The following is a 17,031-nucleotide window of genomic DNA, read 5'->3' on the forward strand; positions in this document are numbered from 1 at the left end:
GTAAAATCTAGAAAAAACGCAAACGGACAACGAAAAAAGGGGGGTGCAACACGAGGACTTCCCAGGGGGTCACCCATCCTAGTACTACTCTCGCCCAAGCACGCTTAACTGCGGAGTTCTGATGGGATCCGGTGCATTAGTGCTGGTATGATCGCACCCGAAATACTATCCATGTTTTTTGTTTTTATGTGTTACAAGACGCAGAACCTCCTTTGTTTTGGTACGCGTGGCGTGGGACCCACGTGACCGATCGGCTCCGTTACAAAAATACGAAACCATCAACCACGAACCGGAGGGCAGCCGAGCATAGAAATAGCAAGAAAGAAAGGGAAAAACAAAACACGTAAAATCTAGAAAAAACGCAAACGGACAACGAAAAAAGGGGGGTGCAACACGAGGACTTCCCAGGGGGTCACCCATCCTAGTACTACTCTCGCCCAAGCACGCTTAACTGCGGAGTTCTGATGGGATCCGGTGCATTAGTGCTGGTATGATCGCACCCGAAATACTATCCATGTTTATTGTTTTTATGTGTTACAAGACGCAGAACCTCCTTTGTTTTGGTACGCGTGGCGTGGGACCCACGTGACCGATCGGCTCCGTTACAAAAATACGAAAACCATCAACCACGAACCGGAGGGCAGCCGAGCATAGAAATAGCAAGAAAGAAAGGGAAAAAAAAACACGTAAAATGTAGAAAAAACGCAAACGGACAACGAAAAAAGGGGGGTGCAACACGAGGACTTCCCAGGGGGTCACCCATCCTAGTACTACTCTCGCCCAAGCACGCTTAACTGCGGAGTTCTGATGGGATCCGGTGCATTAGTGCTGGTATGATCGCACCCGAAATACTATCCATGTTTATTGTTTTTATGTGTTACAAGACGCAGAACCTCCTTTGTTTTGGTACGCGTGGCGTGGGACCCACGTGACCGATCGGCTCCGTTACAAAAATACGAAACCATCAACCACGAACCGGAGGGCAGCCGAGCATAGAAATAGCAAGAAAGAAAGGGAAAAACAAAACACGTAAAATCTAGAAAAAACGCAAACGGACAACGAAAAAAGGGGGGTGCAACACGAGGACTTCCCAGGGGGTCACCCATCCTAGTACTACTCTCGCCCAAGCACGCTTAACTGCGGAGTTCTGATGGGATCCGGTGCATTAGTGCTGGTATGATCGCACCCGAAATACTATCCATGTTTATTGTTTTTATGTGTTACAAGACGCAGAACCTCCTTTGTTTTGGTACGCGTGGCGTGGGACCCACGTGACCGATCGGCTCCGTTACAAAAATACGAAAACCATCAACCACGAACCGGATGGCAGCCGAGCATAGAAATAGCAAGAAAGAAAGGGAAAAAAAAAACACGTAAAATCTAGAAAAAACGCAAACGGACAACGAAAAAAGGGGGGGTGCAACACGAGGACTTCCCAGGGGGTCACCCATCCTAGTACTACTCTCGCCCAAGCACGCTTAACTGCGGAGTTCTGATGGGATCCGGTGCATTAGTGCTGGTATGATCGCACCCGAAATACTATCCATGTTTATTGTTTTTATGTGTTACAAGACGCAGAACCTCCTTTGTTTTGGTACGCGTGGCGTGGGACCCACGTGACCGATCGGCTCCGTTACAAAAATACGAAAACCATCAACCACGAACCGGAGGGCAGCCGAGCATAGAAATAGCAAGAAAGAAAGGGAAAAAAAAACACGTAAAATGTAGAAAAAACGCAAACGGACAACGAAAAAAGGGGGTTACAACACGAGGACTTCCCAGGGGGTCACCCATCCTAGTACTACTCTCGCCCAAGCACGCTTAACTGCGGAGTTCTGATGGGATCCGGTGCATTAGTGCTGGTATGATCGCACCCGAAATACTATCCATGTTTATTGTTTTTATGTGTTACAAGACGCAGAACCTCCTTTGTTTTGGTACGCGTGGCGTGGGACCCACGTGACCGATCGGCTCCGTTACAAAAATACGAAACCATCAACCACGAACCGGAGGGCAGCCGAGCATAGAAATAGCAAGAAAGAAAGGGAAAAACAAAACACGTAAAATCTAGAAAAAACGCAAACGGACAACGAAAAAAGGGGGGTGCAACACGAGGACTTCCCAGGGGGTCACCCATCCTAGTACTACTCTCGCCCAAGCACGCTTAACTGCGGAGTTCTGATGGGATCCGGTGCATTAGTGCTGGTATGATCGCACCCGAAATACTATCCATGTTTATTGTTTTTATGTGTTACAAGACGCAGAACCTCCTTTGTTTTGGTACGCGTGGCGTGGGACCCACGTGACCGATCGGCTCCGTTACAAAAATACGAAAACCATCAACAACGAACCGGATGGCAGCCGAGCATAGAAATAGCAAGAAAGAAAGGGAAAAAAAAAACACGTAAAATCTAGAAAAAACGCAAACGGACAACGAAAAAAGGGGGGGTGCAACACGAGGACTTCCCAGGGGGTCACCCATCCTAGTACTACTCTCGCCCAAGCACGCTTAACTGCGGAGTTCTGATGGGATCCGGTGCATTAGTGCTGGTATGATCGCACCCGAAATACTATCCATGTTTATTGTTTTTATGTGTTACAAGACGCAGAACCTCCTTTGTTTTGGTACGCGTGGCGTGGGACCCACGTGACCGATCGGCTCCGTTACAAAAATACGAAACCATCAACCACGAACCGGAGGGCAGCCGAGCATAGAAATAGCAAGAAAGAAAGGGAAAAACAAAACACGTAAAATCTAGAAAAAACGCAAACGGACAACGAAAAAAGGGGGGTGCAACACGAGGACTTCCCAGGGGGTCACCCATCCTAGTACTACTCTCGCCCAAGCACGCTTAACTGCGGAGTTCTGATGGGATCCGGTGCATTAGTGCTGGTATGATCGCACCGGAAATACTATCCATGTTTATTGTTTTTATGTGTTACAAGACGCAGAACCTCCTTTGTTTTGGTACGCGTGGCGTGGGACCCACGTGACCGATCGGCTCCGTTACAAAAATACGAAACCATCAACCACGAACCGGAGGGCAGCCGAGCATAGAAATAGCAAGAAAGAAAGGGAAAAACAAAACACGTAAAATCTAGAAAAAACGCAAACGGACAACGAAAAAAGGGGGGTGCAACACGAGGACTTCCCAGGGGGTCACCCATCCTAGTACTACTCTCGCCCAAGCACGCTTAACTGCGGAGTTCTGATGGGATCCGGTGCATTAGTGCTGGTATGATCGCACCCGAAATACTATCCATGTTTATTGTTTTTATGTGTTACAAGACGCAGAACCTCCTTTGTTTTGGTACGCGTGGCGTGGGACCCACGTGACCGATCGGCTCCGTTACAAAAATACGAAAACCATCAACCACGAACCGGAGGGCAGCCGAGCATAGAAATAGCAAGAAAGAAAGGGAAAAAAAAACACGTAAAATGTAGAAAAAACGCAAACGGACAACGAAAAAAGGGGGGTGCAACACGAGGACTTCCCAGGGGGTCACCCATCCTAGTACTACTCTCGCCCAAGCACGCTTAACTGCGGAGTTCTGATGGGATCCGGTGCATTAGTGCTGGTATGATCGCACCCGAAATACTATCCATGTTTATTGTTTTTATGTGTTACAAGACGCAGAACCTCCTTTGTTTTGGTACGCGTGGCGTGGGACCCACGTGACCGATCGGCTCCGTTACAAAAATACGAAAACCATCAACCACGAACCGGATGGCAGCCGAGCATAGAAATAGCAAGAAAGAAAGGGAAAAAAAAAACACGTAAAATCTAGAAAAAACGCAAACGGACAACGAAAAAAGGGGGGGTGCAACACGAGGACTTCCCAGGGGGTCACCCATCCTAGTACTACTCTCGCCCAAGCACGCTTAACTGCGGAGTTCTGATGGGATCCGGTGCATTAGTGCTGGTATGATCGCACCCGAAATACTATCCATGTTTATTGTTTTTATGTGTTACAAGACGCAGAACCTCCTTTGTTTTGGTACGCGTGGCGTGGGACCCACGTGACCGATCGGCTCCGTTACAAAAATACGAAACCATCAACCACGAACCGGAGGGCAGCCGAGCATAGAAATAGCAAGAAAGAAAGGGAAAAACAAAACACGTAAAATCTAGAAAAAACGCAAACGGACAACGAAAAAAGGGGGGTGCAACACGAGGACTTCCCAGGGGGTCACCCATCCTAGTACTACTCTCGCCCAAGCACGCTTAACTGCGGAGTTCTGATGGGATCCGGTGCATTAGTGCTGGTATGATCGCACCGGAAATACTATCCATGTTTATTGTTTTTATGTGTTACAAGACGCAGAACCTCCTTTGTTTTGGTACGCGTGGCGTGGGACCCACGTGACCGATCGGCTCCGTTACAAAAATACGAAAACCATCAACCACGAACCGGAGGGCAGCCGAGCATAGAAATAGCAAGAAAGAAAGGGAAAAAAAACACGTAAAATCTAGAAAAAACGCAAACGGACAACGAAAAAAGGAGGGGTGCAACACGAGGACTTCCCAGGGGGTCACCCATCCTAGTACTACTCTCGCCCAAGCACGCTTAACTGCGGAGTTCTGATGGGATCCGGTGCATTAGTGCTGGTATGATCGCACCCGAAATACTATCCATGTTTATTGTTTTTATGTGTTACAAGACGCAGAACCTCCTTTGTTTTGGTACGCGTGGCGTGGGACCCACGTGACCGATCGGCTCCGTTACAAAAATACGAAAACCATCAACCACGAACCGGAGGGCAGCCGAGCATAGAAATAGCAAGAAAGAAAGGGAAAAAAAAACACGTAAAATCTAGAAAAAACGCAAACGGACAACGAAAAAAGGGGGGGTGCAACACGAGGACTTCCCAGGGGGTCACCCATCCTAGTACTACTCTCGCCCAAGCACGCTTAACTGCGGAGTTCTGATGGGATCCGGTGCATTAGTGCTGGTATGATCGCACCCGAAATACTATCCATGTTTATTGTTTTTATGTGTTACAAGACGCAGAACCTCCTTTGTTTTGGTACGCGTGGCGTGGGACCCACGTGACCGATCGGCTCCGTTACAAAAATACGAAACCATCAACCACGAACCGGAGGGCAGCCGAGCATAGAAATAGCAAGAAAGAAAGGGAAAAACAAAACACGTAAAATCTAGAAAAAACGCAAACGGACAACGAAAAAAGGGGGGTGCAACACGAGGACTTCCCAGGGGGTCACCCATCCTAGTACTACTCTCGCCCAAGCACGCTTAACTGCGGAGTTCTGATGGGATCCGGTGCATTAGTGCTGGTATGATCGCACCCGAAATACTATCCATGTTTATTGTTTTTATGTGTTACAAGACGCAGAACCTCCTTTGTTTTGGTACGCGTGGCGTGGGACCCACGTGACCGATCGGCTCCGTTACAAAAATACGAAAACCATCAACCACGAACCGGATGGCAGCCGAGCATAGAAATAGCAAGAAAGAAAGGGAAAAAAAAAACACGTAAAATCTAGAAAAAACGCAAACGGACAACGAAAAAAGGGGGGGTGCAACACGAGGACTTCCCAGGGGGTCACCCATCCTAGTACTACTCTCGCCCAAGCACGCTTAACTGCGGAGTTCTGATGGGATCCGGTGCATTAGTGCTGGTATGATCGCACCCGAAATACTATCCATGTTTATTGTTTTTATGTGTTACAAGACGCAGAACCTCCTTTGTTTTGGTACGCGTGGCGTGGGACCCACGTGACCGATCGGCTCCGTTACAAAAATACGAAACCATCAACCACGAACCGGAGGGCAGCCGAGCATAGAAATAGCAAGAAAGAAAGGGAAAAACAAAACACGTAAAATCTAGAAAAAACGCAAACGGACAACGAAAAAAGGGGGGTGCAACACGAGGACTTCCCAGGGGGTCACCCATCCTAGTACTACTCTCGCCCAAGCACGCTTAACTGCGGAGTTCTGATGGGATCCGGTGCATTAGTGCTGGTATGATCGCACCCGAAATACTATCCATGTTTATTGTTTTTATGTGTTACAAGACGCAGAACATCCTTTGTTTTGGTACGCGTGGCGTGGGACCCACGTGACCGATCGGCTCCGTTACAAAAATACGAAAACCATGAACCACGAACCGGAGGGCAGCCGAGCATAGAAATAGCAAGAAAGAAAGGGAAAAACAAAACACGTAAAATCTAGAAAAAACGCAAACGGACAACGAAAAAAGGGGGGTGCAACACGAGGACTTCCCAGGGGGTCACCCATCCTAGTACTACTCTCGCCCAAGCACGCTTAACTGCGGAGTTCTGATGGGATCCGGTGCATTAGTGCTGGTATGATCGCACCCGAAATACTATCCATGTTTATTGTTTTTATGTGTTACAAGACGCAGAACCTCCTTTGTTTTGGTACGCGTGGCGTGGGACCCACGTGACCGATCGGCTCCGTTACAAAAATACGAAACCATCAACCACGAACCGGAGGGCAGCCGAGCATAGAAATAGCAAGAAAGAAAGGGAAAAACAAAACACGTAAAATCTAGAAAAAACGCAAACGGACAACGAAAAAAGGGGGGTGCAACACGAGGACTTCCCAGGGGGTCACCCATCCTAGTACTACTCTCGCCCAAGCACGCTTAACTGCGGAGTTCTGATGGGATCCGGTGCATTAGTGCTGGTATGATCGCACCCGAAATACTATCCATGTTTATTGTTTTTATGTGTTACAAGACGCAGAACCTCCTTTGTTTTGGTACGCGTGGCGTGGGACCCACGTGACCGATCGGCTCCGTTACAAAAATACGAAAACCATGAACCACGAACCGGAGGGCAGCCGAGCATAGAAATAGCAAGAAAGAAAGGGAAAAACAAAACACGTAAAATCTAGAAAAAACGCAAACGGACAACGAAAAAAGGGGGGTGCAACACGAGGACTTCCCAGGGGGTCACCCATCCTAGTACTACTCTCGCCCAAGCACGTTTAACTGCGGAGTTCTGATGGGATCCGGTGCATTAGTGCTGGTATGATCGCACCCGAAATACTATCCATGTTTATTGTTTTTATGTGTTACAAGACGCAGAACCTCCTTTGTTTTGGTACGCGTGGCGTGGGACCCACGTGACCGATCGGCTCCGTTACAAAAATACGAAACCATCAACCACGAACCGGAGGGCAGCCGAGCATAGAAATAGCAAGAAAGAAAGGGAAAAACAAAACACGTAAAATCTAGAAAAAACGCAAACGGACAACGAAAAAAGGGGGGTGCAACACGAGGACTTCCCAGGGGGTCACCCATCCTAGTACTACTCTCGCCCAAGCACGCTTAACTGCGGAGTTCTGATGGGATCCGGTGCATTAGTGCTGGTATGATCGCACCCGAAATGCTATCCATGTTTATTGTTTTTATGTGTTACAAGACGCAGAACCTCCTTTGTTTTGGTACGCGTGGCGTGGGACCCACGTGACCGATCGGCTCCGTTACAAAAATACGAAACCATCAACCACGAACCGGAGGGCAGCCGAGCATAGAAATAGCAAGAAAGAAAGGGAAAAACAAAACACGTAAAATCTAGAAAAAACGCAAACGGACAACGAAAAAAGGGGGGTGCAACACGAGGACTTCCCAGGGGGTCACCTATCCTAGTACTACTCTCGCCCAAGCACGCTTAACTGCGGAGTTCTGATGGGATCCGGTGCATTAGTGCTGGTATGATCGCACCCGAAATACTATCCATGTTTATTGTTTTTATGTGTTACAAGACGCAGAACCTCCTTTGTTTTGGTACGCGTGGCGTGGGACCCACGTGACCGATCGGCTCCGTTACAAAAATACGAAAACCATCAACCACGAACCGGAGGGCAGCCGAGCATAGAAATATCAAGAAAGAAAGGGAAAAAAAAACACGTAAAATGTAGAAAAAACGCAAACGGACAACGAAAAAAGGGGGGGTGCAACACGAGGACTTCCCAGGGGGTCACCCATCCTAGTACTACTCTCGCCCAAGCACGCTTAACTGCGGAGTTCTGATGGGATCCGGTGCATTAGTGCTGGTATGATCGCACCCGAAATACTATCCATGTTTATTGTTTTTATGTGTTACAAGACGCAGAACCTCCTTTGTTTTGGTACGCGTGGCGTGGGACCCACGTGACCGATCGGCTCCGTTACAAAAATACGAAAACCATCAACCACGAACCGGATGGCAGCCGAGCATAGAAATAGCAAGAAAGAAAGGGAAAAAAAAAACACGTAAAATCTAGAAAAAACGCAAACGGACAACGAAAAAAGGGGGGGGTGCAACACGAGGACTTCCCAGGGGGTCACCCATCCTAGTACTACTCTCGCCCAAGCACGCTTAACTGCGGAGTTCTGATGGGATCCGGTGCATTAGTGCTGGTATGATCGCACCCGAAATACTATCCATGTTTATTGTTTTTATGTGTTACAAGACGCAGAACCTCCTTTGTTTTGGTACGCGTGGCGTGGGACCCACGTGACCGATCGGCTCCGTTACAAAAATACGAAACCATCAACCACGAACCGGAGGGCAGCCGAGCATAGAAATAGCAAGAAAGAAAGGGAAAAACAAAACACGTAAAATCTAGAAAAAACGCAAACGGACAACGAAAAAAGGGGGGTGCAACACGAGGACTTCCCAGGGGGTCACCCATCCTAGTACTACTCTCGCCCAAGCACGCTTAACTGCGGAGTTCTGATGGGATCCGGTGCATTAGTGCTGGTATGATCGCACCCGAAATACTATCCATCTTTATTGTTTTTATGTGTTACAAGACGCAGAACATCCTTTGTTTTGGTACGCGTGGCGTGGGACCCACGTGACCGATCGGCTCCGTTACAAAAATACGAAAACCATGAACCACGAACCGGAGGGCAGCCGAGCATAGAAATAGCAAGAAAGAAAGGGAAAAACAAAACACGTAAAATCTAGAAAAAACGCAAACGGACAACGAAAAAAGGGGGGTGCAACACGAGGACTTCCCAGGGGGTCACCCATCCTAGTACTACTCTCGCCCAAGCACGCTTAACTGCGGAGTTCTGATGGGATCCGGTGCATTAGTGCTGGTATGATCGCACCCGAAATACTATCCATGTTTATTGTTTTTATGTGTTACAAGACGCAGAACCTCCTTTGTTTTGGTACGCGTGGCGTGGGACCCACGTGACCGATCGGCTCCGTTACAAAAATACGAAACCATCAACCACGAACCGGAGGGCAGCCGAGCATAGAAATAGCAAGAAAGAAAGGGAAAAACAAAACACGTAAAATCTAGAAAAAACGCAAACGGACAACGAAAAAAGGGGGGTGCAACACGAGGACTTCCCAGGGGGTCACCCATCCTTGTACTACTCTCGCCCAAGCACGCTTAACTGCGGAGTTCTGATGGGATCCGGTGCATTAGTGCTGGTATGATCGCACCCGAAATACTATCCATGTTTATTGTTTTTATGTGTTACAAGACGCAGAACCTCCTTTGTTTTGGTACGCGTGGCGTGGGACCCACGTGACCGATCGGCTCCGTTACAAAAATACGAAAACCATGAACCACGAACCGGAGGGCAGCCGAGCATAGAAATAGCAAGAAAGAAAGGGAAAAACAAAACACGTAAAATCTAGAAAAAACGCAAACGGACAACGAAAAAAGGGGGGTGCAACACGAGGACTTCCCAGGGGGTCACCCATCCTAGTACTACTCTCGCCCAAGCACGTTTAACTGCGGAGTTCTGATGGGATCCGGTGCATTAGTGCTGGTATGATCGCACCCGAAATACTATCCATGTTTATTGTTTTTATGTGTTACAAGACGCAGAACCTCCTTTGTTTTGGTACGCGTGGCGTGGGACCCACGTGACCGATCGGCTCCGTTACAAAAATACGAAACCATCAACCACGAACCGGAGGGCAGCCGAGCATAGAAATAGCAAGAAAGAAAGGGAAAAACAAAACACGTAAAATCTAGAAAAAACGCAAACGGACAACGAAAAAAGGGGGGTGCAACACGAGGACTTCCCAGGGGGTCACCCATCCTAGTACTACTCTCGCCCAAGCACGCTTAACTGCGGAGTTCTGATGGGATCCGGTGCATTAGTGCTGGTATGATCGCACCCGAAATACTATCCATGTTTATTGTTTTTATGTGTTACAAGACGCAGAACCTCCTTTGTTTTGGTACGCGTGGCGTGGGACCCACGTGACCGATCGGCTCCGTTACAAAAATACGAAACCATCAACCACGAACCGGAGGGCAGCCGAGCATAGAAATAGCAAGAAAGAAAGGGAAAAACAAAACACGTAAAATCTAGAAAAAACGCAAACGGACAACGAAAAAAGGGGGGTGCAACACGAGGACTTCCCAGGGGGTCACCTATCCTAGTACTACTCTCGCCCAAGCACGCTTAACTGCGGAGTTCTGATGGGATCCGGTGCATTAGTGCTGGTATGATCGCACCCGAAATACTATCCATGTTTATTGTTTTTATGTGTTACAAGACGCAGAACCTCCTTTGTTTTGGTACGCGTGGCGTGGGACCCACGTGACCGATCGGCTCCGTTACAAAAATACGAAAACCATCAACCACGAACCGGAGGGCAGCCGAGCATAGAAATATCAAGAAAGAAAGGGAAAAAAAAACACGTAAAATGTAGAAAAAACGCAAACGGACAACGAAAAAAGGGGGGGTGCAACACGAGGACTTCCCAGGGGGTCACCCATCCTAGTACTACTCTCGCCCAAGCACGCTTAACTGCGGAGTTCTGATGGGATCCGGTGCATTAGTGCTGGTATGATCGCACCCGAAATACTATCCATGTTTATTGTTTTTATGTGTTACAAGACGCAGAACCTCCTTTGTTTTGGTACGCGTGGCGTGGGACCCACGTGACCGATCGGCTCCGTTACAAAAATACGAAAACCATCAACCACGAACCGGATGGCAGCCGAGCATAGAAATAGCAAGAAAGAAAGGGAAAAAAAAAACACGTAAAATCTAGAAAAAACGCAAACGGACAACGAAAAAAGGGGGGGGTGCAACACGAGGACTTCCCAGGGGGTCACCCATCCTAGTACTACTCTCGCCCAAGCACGCTTAACTGCGGAGTTCTGATGGGATCCGGTGCATTAGTGCTGGTATGATCGCACCCGAAATACTATCCATGTTTATTGTTTTTATGTGTTACAAGACGCAGAACCTCCTTTGTTTTGGTACGCGTGGCGTGGGACCCACGTGACCGATCGGCTCCGTTACAAAAATACGAAACCATCAACCACGAACCGGAGGGCAGCCGAGCATAGAAATAGCAAGAAAGAAAGGGAAAAACAAAACACGTAAAATCTAGAAAAAACGCAAACGGACAACGAAAAAAGGGGGGTGCAACACGAGGACTTCCCAGGGGGTCACCCATCCTAGTACTACTCTCGCCCAAGCACGCTTAACTGCGGAGTTCTGATGGGATCCGGTGCATTAGTGCTGGTATGATCGCACCCAAAATACTATCCATGTTTATTGTTTTTATGTGTTACAAGACGCAGAACATCCTTTGTTTTGGTACGCGTGGCGTGGGACCCACGTGACCGATCGGCTCCGTTACAAAAATACGAAAACCATGAACCACGAACCGGAGGGCAGCCGAGCATAGAAATAGCAAGAAAGAAAGGGAAAAACAAAACACGTAAAATCTAGAAAAAACGCAAACGGACAACGAAAAAAGGGGGGTGCAACACGAGGACTTCCCAGGGGGTCACCCATCCTAGTACTACTCTCGCCCAAGCACGCTTAACTGCGGAGTTCTGATGGGATCCGGTGCATTAGTGCTGGTATGATCGCACCCGAAATACTATCCATGTTTATTGTTTTTATGTGTTACAAGACGCAGAACCTCCTTTGTTTTGGTACGCGTGGCGTGGGACCCACGTGACCGATCGGCTCCGTTACAAAAATACGAAAACCATCAACCACGAACCGGAGGGCAGCCGAGCATAGAAATAGCAAGAAAGAAAGGGAAAAACAAAACACGTAAAATATAGAAAAAACGCAAACGGACAACGAAAAAAGGGGGGTGCAACACGAGGACTTCCCAGGGGGTCACCCATCCTAGTACTACTCTCGCCCGAGCACGCTTAACTGCGGAGTTCTGATGGGATCCGGTGCATTAGTGCTGGTATGATCGCACCCGAAATACTATCCATGTTTATTGTTTTTATGTGTTACAAGACGCAGAACCTCCTTTGTTTTGGTACGCGTGGCGTGGGACCCACGTGACCGATCGGCTCCGTTACAAAAATACGAAACCATCAACCACGAACCGGAGGGCAGCCGAGCATAGAAATAGCAAGAAAGAAAGGGAAAAACAAAACACGTAAAATCTAGAAAAAACGCAAACGGACAACGAAAAAAGGGGGGTGCAACACGAGGACTTCCCAGGGGGTCACCCATCCTAGTACTACTCTCGCCCAAGCACGCTTAACTGCGGAGTTCTGATGGGATCCGGTGCATTAGTGCTGGTATGATCGCACCCGAAATACTATCCATGTTTATTGTTTTTATGTGTTACAAGACGCAGAACCTCCTTTGTTTTGGTACGCGTGGCGTGGGACCCACGTGACCGATCGGCTCCGTTACAAAAATACGAAACCATCAACCACGAACCGGATGGCAGCCGAGCATAGAAATAGCAAGAAAGAAAGGGAAAAACAAAACACGTAAAATCTAGAAAAAACGCAAACGGACAACGAAAAAAGGGGGGTGCAACACGAGGACTTCCCAGGGGGTCACCCATCCTAGTACTACTCTCGCCCAAGCACGCTTAACTGCGGAGTTCTGATGGGATCCGGTGCATTAGTGCTGGTATGATCGCACCCGAAATACTATCCATGTTTATTGTTTTTATGTGTTACAAGACGCAGAACATCCTTTGTTTTGGTACGCGTGGCGTGGGACCCACGTGACCGATCGGCTCCGTTACAAAAATACGAAAACCATGAACCACGAACCGGAGGGCAGCCGAGCATAGAAATAGCAAGAAAGAAAGGGAAAAACAAAACACGTAAAATCTAGAAAAAACGCAAACGGACAACGAAAAAAGGGGGGTGCAACACGAGGACTTCCCAGGGGGTCACCCATCCTAGTACTACTCTCGCCCAAGCACGCTTAACTGCGGAGTTCTGATGGGATCCGGTGCATTAGTGCTGGTATGATCGCACCCGAAATACTATCCATGTTTATTGTTTTTATGTGTTACAAGACGCAGAACCTCCTTTGTTTTGGTACGCGTGGCGTGGGACCCACGTGACCGATCGGCTCCGTTACAAAAATACGAAACCATCAACCACGAACCGGAGGGCAGCCGAGCATAGAAATAGCAAGAAAGAAAGGGAAAAACAAAACACGTAAAATCTAGAAAAAACGCAAACGGACAACGAAAAAAGGGGGGTGCAACACGAGGACTTCCCAGGGGGTCACCCATCCTAGTACTACTCTCGCCCAAGCACGCTTAACTGCGGAGTTCTGATGGGATTCGGTGCATTAGTGCTGGTATGATCGCACCCGAAATACTATCCATGTTTATTGTTTTTATGTGTTACAAGACGCAGAACCTCCTTTGTTTTGGTACGCGTGGCGTGGGACCCACGTGACCGATCGGCTCCGTTACAAAAATACGAAAACCATCAACCACGAACCGGATGGCAGCCGAGCATAGAAATAGCAAGAAAGAAAGGGAAAAAAAAAACACGTAAAATTTAGAAAAAACGCAAACGGACAACGAAAAAAGGGGGGTGCAACACGAGGACTTCCCAGGGGGTCACCCATCCTAGTACTACTCTCGCCCAAGCACGCTTAACTGCGGAGTTCTGATGGGATCCGGTGCATTAGTGCTGGTATGATCGCACCCGAAATACTATCCATGTTTATTGTTTTTATGTGTTACAAGACGCAGAACCTCCTTTGTTTTGGTACGCGTGGCGTGGGACCCACGTGACCGATCGGCTCCGTTACAAAAATACGAAACCATCAACCACGAACCGGAGGGCAGCCGAGCATAGAAATAGCAAGAAAGAAAGGGAAAAACAAAACACGTAAAATCTAGAAAAAACGCAAACGGACAACGAAAAAAGGGGGGTGCAACACGAGGACTTCCCAGGGGGTCACCCATCCTAGTACTACTCTCGCCCAAGCACGCTTAACTGCGGAGTTCTGATGGGATCCGGTGCATTAGTGCTGGTATGATCGCACCCGAAATACTATCCATGTTTATTGTTTTTATGTGTTACAAGACGCAGAACCTCCTTTGTTTTGGTACGCGTGGCGTGGGACCCACGTGACCGATCGGCTCCGTTACAAAAATACGAAAACCATCAACCACGAACCGGATGGCAGCCGAGCATAGAAATAGCAAGAAAGAAAGGGAAAAAAAAAACACGTAAAATCTAGAAAAAACGCAAACGGACAACGAAAAAAGGGGGGGTGCAACACGAGGACTTCCCAGGGGGTCACCCATCCTAGTACTACTCTCGCCCAAGCACGCTTAACTGCGGAGTTCTGATGGGATCCGGTGCATTAGTGCTGGTATGATCGCACCCGAAATACTATCCATGTTTATTGTTTTTATGTGTTACAAGACGCAGAACCTCCTTTGTTTTGGTACGCGTGGCGTGGGACCCACGTGACCGATCGGCTCCGTTACAAAAATACGAAACCATCAACCACGAACCGGAGGGCAGCCGAGCATAGAAATAGCAAGAAAGAAAGGGAAAAACAAAACACGTAAAATCTAGAAAAAACGCAAACGGACAACGAAAAAAGGGGGGTGCAACACGAGGACTTCCCAGGGGGTCACCCATCCTAGTACTACTCTCGCCCAAGCACGCTTAACTGCGGAGTTCTGATGGGATCCGGTGCATTAGTGCTGGTATGATCGCACCCGAAATACTATCCATGTTTATTGTTTTTATGTGTTACAAGACGCAGAACATCCTTTGTTTTGGTACGCGTGGCGTGGGACCCACGTGACCGATCGGCTCCGTTACAAAAATACGAAAACCATGATCCACGAACCGGAGGGCAGCCGAGCATAGAAATAGCAAGAAAGAAAGGGAAAAACAAAACACGTAAAATCTAGAAAAAACGCAAATGGACAACGAAAAAAGGGGGGTGCAACACGAGGACTTCCCAGGGGGTCACCCATCCTAGTACTACTCTCGCCCAAGCACGCTTAACTGCGGAGTTCTGATGGGATCCGGTGCATTAGTGCTGGTATGATCGCACCCGAAATACTATCCATGTTTATTGTTTTTATGTGTTACAAGACGCAGAACCTCCTTTGTTTTGGTACGCGTGGCGTGGGACCCACGTGACCGATCGGCTCCGTTACAAAAATACGAAAACCATGAACCACGAACCGGAGGGCAGCCGAGCATAGAAATAGCAAGAAAGAAAGGGAAAAACAAAACACGTAAAATCTAGAAAAAACGCAAACGGACAACGAAAAAGGGGGGTGCAACACGAGGACTTCCCAGGGGGTCACCCATCCTAGTACTACTCTCGCCCAAGCACGCTTAACTGCGGAGTTCTGATGGGATCCGGTGCATTAGTGCTGGTATGATCGCACCCGAAATACTATCCATGTTTATTGTTTTTATGTGTTACAAGACGCAGAACCTCCTTTGTTTTGGTACGCGTGGCGTGGGACCCACGTGACCGATCGGCTCCGTTACAAAAATACGAAACCATCAACCACGAACCGGAGGGCAGCCGAGCATAGAAATAGCAAGAAAGAAAGGGAAAAACAAAACACGTAAAATCTAGAAAAAACGCAAACGGACAACGAAAAAAGGGGGGTGCAACACGAGGACTTCCCAGGGGGTCACCCATCCTAGTACTACTCTCGCCCAAGCACGCTTAACTGCGGAGTTCTGATGGGATCCGATGCATTAGTGCTGGTATGATCGCACCCGAAATACTATCCATGTTTATTGTTTTTATGTGTTACAAGACGCAGAACCTCCTTTGTTTTGGTACGCGTGGCGTGGGACCCACGTGACCGATCGGCTCCGTTACAAAAATACGAAAACCATCAACCACGAACCGGATGGCAGCCGAGCATAGAAATAGCAAGAAAGAAAGGGAAAAAAAAAAACACGTAAAATCTAGAAAAAACGCAAACGGACAACGAAAAAAGGGGGGGGTGCAACACGAGGACTTCCCAGGGGGTCACCCATCCTAGTACTACTCTCGCCCAAGCACGCTTAACTGCGGAGTTCTGATGGGATCCGGTGCATTAGTGCTGGTATGATCGCACCCGAAATACTATCCATGTTTATTGTTTTTATGTGTTACAAGACGCAGAACCTCCTTTGTTTTGGTACGCGTGGCGTGGGACCCACGTGACCGATCGGCTCCGTTACAAAAATACGAAACCATCAACCACGAACCGGAGGGCAGCCGAGCATAGAAATAGCAAGAAAGAAAGGGAAAAACAAAACACGTAAAATCTAGAAAAAACGCAAACGGACAACGAAAAAAGGGGGGTGCAACACGAGGACTTCCCAGGGGGTCACCCATCCTAGTACTACTCTCGCCCAAGCACGCTTAACTGCGGAGTTCTGATGGGATCCGGTGCATTAGTGCTGGTATGATCGCACCCGAAATACTATCCATGTTTATTGTTTTTATGTGTTACAAGACGCAGAACATCCTTTGTTTTGGTACGCGTGGCGTGGGACCCACGTGACCGATCGGCTCCGTTACAAAAATACGAAAACCATGAACCACGAACCGGAGGGCAGCCGAGCATAGAAATAGCAAGAAAGAAAGGGAAAAACAAAACACGTAAAATCTAGAAAAAACGCAAACGGACAACGAAAAAATGGGGGGGGTGCAACAAGAGGACTTCCCAGGGGGTCACCCATCCTAGTACTACTCTCGCCCAAGCACGCTTAACTGCGGAGTTCTGATGGGATCCGGTGCATTAGTGCTGGTATGATCGCACCCGAAATACTATCCATGTTTATTGTTTTTAT

The 17,031-nt window shown here is 48.1% G+C and overlaps 50 non-coding genes across 50 annotated transcripts; all 50 read right to left on the reverse strand.

Annotated features, from left to right (window-relative positions):
• Nucleotides 1-40: 40 nt before the first annotated feature.
• Nucleotides 41-159, reverse strand: LOC145015240 (5S ribosomal RNA). The gene has a single exon (XR_013665803.1). It is a non-coding gene; the product is annotated as a 5S ribosomal RNA (ribosomal RNA).
• A 224-nt stretch (nucleotides 160-383) lies between these two features.
• Nucleotides 384-502, reverse strand: LOC145015308 (5S ribosomal RNA). The gene has a single exon (XR_013665830.1). It is a non-coding gene; the product is annotated as a 5S ribosomal RNA (ribosomal RNA).
• A 224-nt stretch (nucleotides 503-726) lies between these two features.
• Nucleotides 727-845, reverse strand: LOC145015374 (5S ribosomal RNA). Its single transcript, XR_013665855.1, has one exon. It is a non-coding gene; the product is annotated as a 5S ribosomal RNA (ribosomal RNA).
• A 224-nt stretch (nucleotides 846-1,069) lies between these two features.
• On the reverse strand, nucleotides 1,070-1,188 carry LOC145015440 (5S ribosomal RNA). The gene has a single exon (XR_013665874.1). It is a non-coding gene; the product is annotated as a 5S ribosomal RNA (ribosomal RNA).
• Nucleotides 1,189-1,414: 226 nt separating this feature from the next.
• LOC145015504 (5S ribosomal RNA) lies at nucleotides 1,415-1,533 on the reverse strand. The gene has a single exon (XR_013665903.1). It is a non-coding gene; the product is annotated as a 5S ribosomal RNA (ribosomal RNA).
• A 224-nt stretch (nucleotides 1,534-1,757) lies between these two features.
• On the reverse strand, nucleotides 1,758-1,876 carry LOC145026509 (5S ribosomal RNA). Its single transcript, XR_013674479.1, has one exon. It is a non-coding gene; the product is annotated as a 5S ribosomal RNA (ribosomal RNA).
• A 224-nt stretch (nucleotides 1,877-2,100) lies between these two features.
• LOC145015575 (5S ribosomal RNA) lies at nucleotides 2,101-2,219 on the reverse strand. Its single transcript, XR_013665945.1, has one exon. It is a non-coding gene; the product is annotated as a 5S ribosomal RNA (ribosomal RNA).
• Nucleotides 2,220-2,445: 226 nt separating this feature from the next.
• Nucleotides 2,446-2,564, reverse strand: LOC145015639 (5S ribosomal RNA). Its single transcript, XR_013665985.1, has one exon. It is a non-coding gene; the product is annotated as a 5S ribosomal RNA (ribosomal RNA).
• A 224-nt stretch (nucleotides 2,565-2,788) lies between these two features.
• On the reverse strand, nucleotides 2,789-2,907 carry LOC145025911 (5S ribosomal RNA). The gene has a single exon (XR_013673904.1). It is a non-coding gene; the product is annotated as a 5S ribosomal RNA (ribosomal RNA).
• Nucleotides 2,908-3,131: 224 nt separating this feature from the next.
• Nucleotides 3,132-3,250, reverse strand: LOC145015718 (5S ribosomal RNA). The gene has a single exon (XR_013666004.1). It is a non-coding gene; the product is annotated as a 5S ribosomal RNA (ribosomal RNA).
• Nucleotides 3,251-3,474: 224 nt separating this feature from the next.
• LOC145015788 (5S ribosomal RNA) lies at nucleotides 3,475-3,593 on the reverse strand. The gene has a single exon (XR_013666041.1). It is a non-coding gene; the product is annotated as a 5S ribosomal RNA (ribosomal RNA).
• Nucleotides 3,594-3,819: 226 nt separating this feature from the next.
• LOC145015854 (5S ribosomal RNA) lies at nucleotides 3,820-3,938 on the reverse strand. The gene has a single exon (XR_013666074.1). It is a non-coding gene; the product is annotated as a 5S ribosomal RNA (ribosomal RNA).
• A 224-nt stretch (nucleotides 3,939-4,162) lies between these two features.
• LOC145025912 (5S ribosomal RNA) lies at nucleotides 4,163-4,281 on the reverse strand. Its single transcript, XR_013673905.1, has one exon. It is a non-coding gene; the product is annotated as a 5S ribosomal RNA (ribosomal RNA).
• Nucleotides 4,282-4,505: 224 nt separating this feature from the next.
• On the reverse strand, nucleotides 4,506-4,624 carry LOC145015931 (5S ribosomal RNA). Its single transcript, XR_013666093.1, has one exon. It is a non-coding gene; the product is annotated as a 5S ribosomal RNA (ribosomal RNA).
• Nucleotides 4,625-4,849: 225 nt separating this feature from the next.
• Nucleotides 4,850-4,968, reverse strand: LOC145015993 (5S ribosomal RNA). Its single transcript, XR_013666107.1, has one exon. It is a non-coding gene; the product is annotated as a 5S ribosomal RNA (ribosomal RNA).
• Nucleotides 4,969-5,192: 224 nt separating this feature from the next.
• On the reverse strand, nucleotides 5,193-5,311 carry LOC145016045 (5S ribosomal RNA). The gene has a single exon (XR_013666119.1). It is a non-coding gene; the product is annotated as a 5S ribosomal RNA (ribosomal RNA).
• A 226-nt stretch (nucleotides 5,312-5,537) lies between these two features.
• LOC145016102 (5S ribosomal RNA) lies at nucleotides 5,538-5,656 on the reverse strand. Its single transcript, XR_013666132.1, has one exon. It is a non-coding gene; the product is annotated as a 5S ribosomal RNA (ribosomal RNA).
• Nucleotides 5,657-5,880: 224 nt separating this feature from the next.
• Nucleotides 5,881-5,999, reverse strand: LOC145016159 (5S ribosomal RNA). The gene has a single exon (XR_013666143.1). It is a non-coding gene; the product is annotated as a 5S ribosomal RNA (ribosomal RNA).
• Nucleotides 6,000-6,224: 225 nt separating this feature from the next.
• Nucleotides 6,225-6,343, reverse strand: LOC145016215 (5S ribosomal RNA). Its single transcript, XR_013666156.1, has one exon. It is a non-coding gene; the product is annotated as a 5S ribosomal RNA (ribosomal RNA).
• A 224-nt stretch (nucleotides 6,344-6,567) lies between these two features.
• LOC145016275 (5S ribosomal RNA) lies at nucleotides 6,568-6,686 on the reverse strand. Its single transcript, XR_013666167.1, has one exon. It is a non-coding gene; the product is annotated as a 5S ribosomal RNA (ribosomal RNA).
• Nucleotides 6,687-6,911: 225 nt separating this feature from the next.
• LOC145025314 (5S ribosomal RNA) lies at nucleotides 6,912-7,030 on the reverse strand. Its single transcript, XR_013673335.1, has one exon. It is a non-coding gene; the product is annotated as a 5S ribosomal RNA (ribosomal RNA).
• Nucleotides 7,031-7,254: 224 nt separating this feature from the next.
• Nucleotides 7,255-7,373, reverse strand: LOC145016341 (5S ribosomal RNA). The gene has a single exon (XR_013666180.1). It is a non-coding gene; the product is annotated as a 5S ribosomal RNA (ribosomal RNA).
• Nucleotides 7,374-7,597: 224 nt separating this feature from the next.
• Nucleotides 7,598-7,716, reverse strand: LOC145025939 (5S ribosomal RNA). Its single transcript, XR_013673930.1, has one exon. It is a non-coding gene; the product is annotated as a 5S ribosomal RNA (ribosomal RNA).
• A 225-nt stretch (nucleotides 7,717-7,941) lies between these two features.
• LOC145016393 (5S ribosomal RNA) lies at nucleotides 7,942-8,060 on the reverse strand. The gene has a single exon (XR_013666192.1). It is a non-coding gene; the product is annotated as a 5S ribosomal RNA (ribosomal RNA).
• Nucleotides 8,061-8,287: 227 nt separating this feature from the next.
• Nucleotides 8,288-8,406, reverse strand: LOC145016440 (5S ribosomal RNA). The gene has a single exon (XR_013666206.1). It is a non-coding gene; the product is annotated as a 5S ribosomal RNA (ribosomal RNA).
• Nucleotides 8,407-8,630: 224 nt separating this feature from the next.
• On the reverse strand, nucleotides 8,631-8,749 carry LOC145016502 (5S ribosomal RNA). The gene has a single exon (XR_013666221.1). It is a non-coding gene; the product is annotated as a 5S ribosomal RNA (ribosomal RNA).
• A 225-nt stretch (nucleotides 8,750-8,974) lies between these two features.
• On the reverse strand, nucleotides 8,975-9,093 carry LOC145016558 (5S ribosomal RNA). Its single transcript, XR_013666238.1, has one exon. It is a non-coding gene; the product is annotated as a 5S ribosomal RNA (ribosomal RNA).
• Nucleotides 9,094-9,317: 224 nt separating this feature from the next.
• LOC145025909 (5S ribosomal RNA) lies at nucleotides 9,318-9,436 on the reverse strand. The gene has a single exon (XR_013673901.1). It is a non-coding gene; the product is annotated as a 5S ribosomal RNA (ribosomal RNA).
• Nucleotides 9,437-9,661: 225 nt separating this feature from the next.
• On the reverse strand, nucleotides 9,662-9,780 carry LOC145025315 (5S ribosomal RNA). Its single transcript, XR_013673336.1, has one exon. It is a non-coding gene; the product is annotated as a 5S ribosomal RNA (ribosomal RNA).
• Nucleotides 9,781-10,004: 224 nt separating this feature from the next.
• Nucleotides 10,005-10,123, reverse strand: LOC145016603 (5S ribosomal RNA). The gene has a single exon (XR_013666250.1). It is a non-coding gene; the product is annotated as a 5S ribosomal RNA (ribosomal RNA).
• Nucleotides 10,124-10,347: 224 nt separating this feature from the next.
• LOC145025940 (5S ribosomal RNA) lies at nucleotides 10,348-10,466 on the reverse strand. Its single transcript, XR_013673931.1, has one exon. It is a non-coding gene; the product is annotated as a 5S ribosomal RNA (ribosomal RNA).
• Nucleotides 10,467-10,691: 225 nt separating this feature from the next.
• LOC145016659 (5S ribosomal RNA) lies at nucleotides 10,692-10,810 on the reverse strand. Its single transcript, XR_013666262.1, has one exon. It is a non-coding gene; the product is annotated as a 5S ribosomal RNA (ribosomal RNA).
• Nucleotides 10,811-11,037: 227 nt separating this feature from the next.
• On the reverse strand, nucleotides 11,038-11,156 carry LOC145016707 (5S ribosomal RNA). The gene has a single exon (XR_013666274.1). It is a non-coding gene; the product is annotated as a 5S ribosomal RNA (ribosomal RNA).
• Nucleotides 11,157-11,380: 224 nt separating this feature from the next.
• Nucleotides 11,381-11,499, reverse strand: LOC145016753 (5S ribosomal RNA). The gene has a single exon (XR_013666287.1). It is a non-coding gene; the product is annotated as a 5S ribosomal RNA (ribosomal RNA).
• A 225-nt stretch (nucleotides 11,500-11,724) lies between these two features.
• Nucleotides 11,725-11,843, reverse strand: LOC145016813 (5S ribosomal RNA). Its single transcript, XR_013666298.1, has one exon. It is a non-coding gene; the product is annotated as a 5S ribosomal RNA (ribosomal RNA).
• A 225-nt stretch (nucleotides 11,844-12,068) lies between these two features.
• Nucleotides 12,069-12,187, reverse strand: LOC145022657 (5S ribosomal RNA). The gene has a single exon (XR_013670779.1). It is a non-coding gene; the product is annotated as a 5S ribosomal RNA (ribosomal RNA).
• A 224-nt stretch (nucleotides 12,188-12,411) lies between these two features.
• On the reverse strand, nucleotides 12,412-12,530 carry LOC145016870 (5S ribosomal RNA). Its single transcript, XR_013666311.1, has one exon. It is a non-coding gene; the product is annotated as a 5S ribosomal RNA (ribosomal RNA).
• A 224-nt stretch (nucleotides 12,531-12,754) lies between these two features.
• LOC145016923 (5S ribosomal RNA) lies at nucleotides 12,755-12,873 on the reverse strand. The gene has a single exon (XR_013666322.1). It is a non-coding gene; the product is annotated as a 5S ribosomal RNA (ribosomal RNA).
• A 225-nt stretch (nucleotides 12,874-13,098) lies between these two features.
• Nucleotides 13,099-13,217, reverse strand: LOC145016978 (5S ribosomal RNA). The gene has a single exon (XR_013666342.1). It is a non-coding gene; the product is annotated as a 5S ribosomal RNA (ribosomal RNA).
• A 224-nt stretch (nucleotides 13,218-13,441) lies between these two features.
• Nucleotides 13,442-13,560, reverse strand: LOC145026317 (5S ribosomal RNA). The gene has a single exon (XR_013674296.1). It is a non-coding gene; the product is annotated as a 5S ribosomal RNA (ribosomal RNA).
• A 225-nt stretch (nucleotides 13,561-13,785) lies between these two features.
• LOC145017043 (5S ribosomal RNA) lies at nucleotides 13,786-13,904 on the reverse strand. Its single transcript, XR_013666355.1, has one exon. It is a non-coding gene; the product is annotated as a 5S ribosomal RNA (ribosomal RNA).
• Nucleotides 13,905-14,128: 224 nt separating this feature from the next.
• On the reverse strand, nucleotides 14,129-14,247 carry LOC145017098 (5S ribosomal RNA). The gene has a single exon (XR_013666373.1). It is a non-coding gene; the product is annotated as a 5S ribosomal RNA (ribosomal RNA).
• A 226-nt stretch (nucleotides 14,248-14,473) lies between these two features.
• Nucleotides 14,474-14,592, reverse strand: LOC145017172 (5S ribosomal RNA). Its single transcript, XR_013666409.1, has one exon. It is a non-coding gene; the product is annotated as a 5S ribosomal RNA (ribosomal RNA).
• Nucleotides 14,593-14,816: 224 nt separating this feature from the next.
• LOC145017245 (5S ribosomal RNA) lies at nucleotides 14,817-14,935 on the reverse strand. The gene has a single exon (XR_013666440.1). It is a non-coding gene; the product is annotated as a 5S ribosomal RNA (ribosomal RNA).
• A 225-nt stretch (nucleotides 14,936-15,160) lies between these two features.
• Nucleotides 15,161-15,279, reverse strand: LOC145017325 (5S ribosomal RNA). Its single transcript, XR_013666474.1, has one exon. It is a non-coding gene; the product is annotated as a 5S ribosomal RNA (ribosomal RNA).
• Nucleotides 15,280-15,503: 224 nt separating this feature from the next.
• On the reverse strand, nucleotides 15,504-15,622 carry LOC145017401 (5S ribosomal RNA). The gene has a single exon (XR_013666496.1). It is a non-coding gene; the product is annotated as a 5S ribosomal RNA (ribosomal RNA).
• A 224-nt stretch (nucleotides 15,623-15,846) lies between these two features.
• LOC145025763 (5S ribosomal RNA) lies at nucleotides 15,847-15,965 on the reverse strand. The gene has a single exon (XR_013673763.1). It is a non-coding gene; the product is annotated as a 5S ribosomal RNA (ribosomal RNA).
• A 228-nt stretch (nucleotides 15,966-16,193) lies between these two features.
• LOC145017472 (5S ribosomal RNA) lies at nucleotides 16,194-16,312 on the reverse strand. The gene has a single exon (XR_013666534.1). It is a non-coding gene; the product is annotated as a 5S ribosomal RNA (ribosomal RNA).
• Nucleotides 16,313-16,536: 224 nt separating this feature from the next.
• Nucleotides 16,537-16,655, reverse strand: LOC145017555 (5S ribosomal RNA). The gene has a single exon (XR_013666568.1). It is a non-coding gene; the product is annotated as a 5S ribosomal RNA (ribosomal RNA).
• A 228-nt stretch (nucleotides 16,656-16,883) lies between these two features.
• Nucleotides 16,884-17,002, reverse strand: LOC145026471 (5S ribosomal RNA). Its single transcript, XR_013674444.1, has one exon. It is a non-coding gene; the product is annotated as a 5S ribosomal RNA (ribosomal RNA).
• Between the last annotated feature and the right edge of the window lie 29 nt (nucleotides 17,003-17,031).

This window comes from Lactuca saligna, chromosome 1, assembly GCF_052625555.1.
Source record: "Lactuca saligna cultivar CGN05327 chromosome 1, ASM5262555v1, whole genome shotgun sequence".
Taxonomy (NCBI): domain Eukaryota; kingdom Viridiplantae; phylum Streptophyta; class Magnoliopsida; order Asterales; family Asteraceae; genus Lactuca; species Lactuca saligna.